Source organism: Gobio gobio, assembly GCF_949357685.1.
Source record: "Gobio gobio genome assembly, chromosome: 12".
NCBI classification, from domain to species: domain Eukaryota; kingdom Metazoa; phylum Chordata; class Actinopteri; order Cypriniformes; family Gobionidae; genus Gobio; species Gobio gobio.
In genome coordinates this window covers 1878396-1883395 of record NC_137105.1, presented here as the reverse complement: position 1 = coordinate 1883395, position 5000 = coordinate 1878396, and the positions used below count along the sequence as shown (strand labels likewise).

At 32.9% G+C, this 5000-nt stretch overlaps 1 protein-coding gene across 1 annotated transcript in view; it reads right to left on the bottom strand.

Annotated features, from left to right (window-relative positions):
* The window catches only part of ppp2r5cb (protein phosphatase 2, regulatory subunit B', gamma b), a 76719-nt gene that overhangs the window by 68099 nt on the left and 3620 nt on the right, over positions 1 to 5000 (bottom strand). The gene's annotated exons all lie outside the window — the stretch shown is intronic.

The following is a 5000-nucleotide window of genomic DNA, read 5'->3' as shown; positions in this document are numbered from 1 at the left end:
TCATAGTCAACGTTTTTAACCTTTCAGACGGATTTATTAGGGCTGTCAAAAGATTAATCGCGATTAATCGCATCCAAAATAAAAGTTTGTGTTTACATAATATATGTGTGTGTACTCTGTTAATTATTATTTATATATAAAAACACACACAAGCATATATATATTTAAAAAAAATTATTATATTTATATATAATATAAATTATATAAATGTATATACAGTATATACATGCAAATATTTCTTAAATATATACATGCTTGTGTGTGTATTTATATATAAATAATAATTAACAGAGTACACACACATATATTATGTAAACACAAACTTTTATTTTGGATGCGATTAATCGCGATTAATCTTTTGACCGCCCTATTATTTATGCTACTAATCTATATAATAAACTAGGGCTTGGTAAAAAAAATATCGATTTCTCACTCACTCACACACTCACTCACACACTCACTCACTCACTCACTCACTCACTCACTCACTCACTCACACACTCACTCACACACTCACTCACTCACTCACTCACTCACTCACACACTCACTCACTCACTCACTCACTCACTCACTCACTCACTCACTCACACACTCACTCACACACTCACTCACACACTCACTCACACACTCACTCACACACACACACACTCACTCACTCACTCACTCACTCACTCACTCACTCACTCACTCACACACTCACTCACACACTCACTCACACACTCACACACACACTCACTCACACACTCACTCACACACTCACTCACACACTCACTCACACACTCACTCACACACTCACTCACACACTCACTCACTCACTCACTCACTCACACACTCACTCACACACTCACTCACACACTCACTCACACACTCACTCACACACTCACTCACACACTCACTCACACACTCACTCACACACTCACTCACACACTCACTCACACACTCACTCACACACTCACTCACACACTCACTCACACACTCACTCACACACTCACTCACACACTCACTCACTCACTCACTCACTCACACACTCACTCACTCACACACTCACTCACTCACACACTCACTCACACACTCACACACACACACACACACACACACATCAGCAGCCGTCGTGTTCACACTGTATTATGACACTTATCATAGTCAACGTTTTTAACCTTTCAGACGGATTTATTAGGGCTGTCAAAAGATTAATCGCGATTAATCGCATCCAAAATAAAAGTTTGTGTTTACATAATATATGTGTGTGTACTCTGTTAATTATTATTTATATATAAAAACACACACAAGCATATATATATTTAAAAAAAATTATTATATTTATATATAATATAAATTATATAAATGTATATACAGTATATACATGCAAATATTTCTTAAATATATACATGCTTGTGTGTGTATTTATATATAAATAATAATTAACAGAGTACACACACATATATTATGTAAACACAAACTTTTATTTTGGATGCGATTAATCGCGATTAATCTTTTGACCGCCCTATTATTTATGCTACTAATCTATATAATAAACTAGGGCTTGGTAAAAAAAATATCGATTTCTCGATTTTAATCTATTCTCACTTTTACAAAACAATATCGATTCTTAAATCCCCATCCAATAAATCGCTATAAACTTTGTGCTTTAGTTTCAACCGCAGAAAGACGGAAGTAAAATGGCTGATAAGTAAACGTCATGTAAGATGTCATGTAAGAGAATAACTTAAGGGTGTTGCATATAATCTCTTAAACGGTTCTCTTAGGGAAACATTTAAGTGTTTCAAGACAGCGATCCTGGATTAACGTTATAAAAGTCGTTGCCATAGATACGCAAAACACGAACACTAATGCTGCGTTCACACCAAACGTGAATAGAGCGTCAAATTCGCGTCTAGTTTGACGCTTGAACTTTGAATGCATTCGCGCGTCTAAAGCGAGATGGACATGCGTAAAAGCAAGAGTTTGAAGCGAAATTGACGCACGTCCTTTTGCGCTTTTCATAATGGTTGCGTGCGGCCGCGAAATTGAAAAATACTATTGTTATTGTGTCACGAAATGTAGTTTTAAGAGTTGTTCAGTCGAGAATGTAGTGGTTTAAAGCTCAAATCGGTGGTTTATTTGTAAAGTATCAGTGTTCAGTGTCAGTGGTTGCGGTGTGTGATGGTCAAATCGGTATTATTGCAACAATTTTTCATCGCTAAGATGGTCCAAAGGGTTCTCCCTATCCCTAAAAACTCTTCTTGGCACATGATGATCTTCAGCTGGTTCAGCCATGTCGTCTTATTTTTGTCCGCGTTACTCTTTAGGTTACGATTTCCACACCTTAAGTTATCCTTAGGGAAATGAGTGTTAAGGGGTTTTACGCAACACTTAACGCTTTTTAAGGGATTATTTAAAGCTACACTGTGTAACTTTTTTAGTTTATTCTTAGCTAAAAACACTTAGTTCTTTTAAAAATATATGTGCTCATGAATGTATATTTACTTCTTTCAAGTAATAAAGTATTCTCGTAAGTTTATAATATGCCATTGTAAACACATACGGGTGAGGGTTCGAATGCGGGTCGCCATGTTGATCCTCCATCTTGAAAGTACATTAGCCAAAGAGGGACATTCCCGTAAATTCAAGCTTCGACTTTGGCGTTTTAACTCTCGATGGCACCGTGTCCAATGTGGACGAGGTCGAACTGGAAGCCATGTTAATCTTGGACTAAATCGGCCACCGTAGGAGTTAAAACGAAATCGGAATTGAGAGGAACAGAAACTAAAATTCACTGGATGGTCATAAACCAGTTCACCACTAGATGGGGGAAAATATCACACAGTGGAGCTTTACGTAAAAAAACAGCATTTAAAGGATTAGTTCACTTACAAATAAACTTTTGCTTGTAATTTACTCGCCCCCTTGTCATTCAAAATATCCATGTCTTTCTGTCTTCAGTCGAAAAGAAATGAAGATTTTTGATGAAAAGATTTCAGGATATTTCTCCATATAATGGAAGTCAATAGACTCCAAATGGTTCAAAGTCCAAATGAGAGGTTCAGTGCAGCTTCAAAGGGCTTTAAACCACATCAACCGTACCAGACCATCAATAAGGGTCTCATCTAGCCAAACCATCGGCCATTTTATTTTAAATAAATGAAGTTTAAGTTTTATAAGCACAAATGCTCGGCGTGATCTGTTCAGTGATGCACGCTCGTGACGTCACGTAAAACGCAAATACGTTGAAAAGGTTGCGCTAGACGCAGGGTCAAAGACTGGTACAGTTGATGTGGTTTAAAGCCCTTTTGAAGCTGCACTGAACCTCTCATTTGGACCTATTGACTTCCATTATATCGAGAAATATCCTGAAATCTTTTCATCAAAAATCTTCATTTCTTTTCGACTGCAGAAAGAAAGACATGGACATCTTGGATGACATGAGGGTGAGTAAATTATAAGCAAAAGTTTATTTGAAAGTGAACTAATCCTTTAAGGGGAATTATGACGTTTCAACCCTTACGTAACACTTGAGGGTTTGTTTCTGCAACACCCTTAGGTTTAAGGGAAACATAAGGCGAACTTAAGGGAAGATTACACTTAAGGTGCTTTATGCAACCGGGCCTGAAACTGGACCTGTGAACTGATTGTCATTTTGCCTGAATCTGGGCTGTAATATCTGAAGGGGAAGATGATGTGATATGATGTACAGTATTGGGTTTCTGCCGCACCGCAGATGAGGAAGTGAAAGAGGCTTCATATTTTCACACTGGATATTAAAGTATATTAGTTCAATATTAGTTAAAGTGTATTAGTTAAAGTGAAGGATTAGTTGAAAGCAGAGGCATTTACTTCATTCCTGAATGAATGACTGACTGATTTAGGCATTACTGCCCCCTACTGTTCAAGATTCATTTCATTAGAATCAATCATTTTATATTTTTAGGGATAGTTTGCACAGAAATTCTGATTATTTAGATATATACTTGTAATGTACATTTCATTTTTATATATTTATAATGTTATAAAAAAAAAAAAAAAAATATATATATATATATATATATATATATATATATATATATATATATATATATATATATATATATATATATATATATATATATATATATATAAATGTCAAAAAAACACAACTAACTTACTAAAACTTTAACAAAAATTCAAATGAAATTGAAAACAAACTAAATATCTAAATATTAATAGCTATAGCATCTTAATTATATTAAAATATCACTGCGGTTTATCTGTCGGCCTTCAAAATCTTTCAAATTTACTTCAAATTCAAATTTAAAAAAATAAAAAATCTAAATAAAATAATTTAAAATAATATTTCAGCTGGTTGTCATGGCAAGATTACTCAGTTTAACTGGAAGTACTAAAATAATTAAAACTAAAACAGAAGTAAAATTAGTAAAAACTAAAAGCATGAAAAAAAAACATTATTTTTGTTGCTTGCTTGAAATAAAAAGTATAAACGCATTTTATTAAACCGTTCTCATTTTCATTTCGCTTCATTTGATGTGCTAAATAAATAACTAAAACAGAAATAAATAAACATTAATAAAATAAAAAATTATATATATATATTTTTTTTAAAATATATTACATTTAAAATAAAATTAATTAAAAAAAATATATATATATAATATGTAAAAATATTTGAAAAAATGTCAAAAACAACAAAATTACTAACATTTTAACAAATATTAAAATAAAAAACATATATATATATATATATATATATATAAAACACCACTGCGGTTTATCAGTCGGTCTTCAAAATCTTACAAATTTAATTCAAATAAAAAATTGCTAAAATTCGTTACTCAAAATAAAATAAACGTTAACGGACATAAACACAAAAAAACAAACTTGTTATTAAAGCTCGTCAAGGCAAGACTTTCATTTTCATTCAGTTTAACTGGAAGTACTAAAATAATTCAAACTAAAACAGAAATAAAATTAATAAAACAACCATAGAAAAAAACGTATTTTGTTG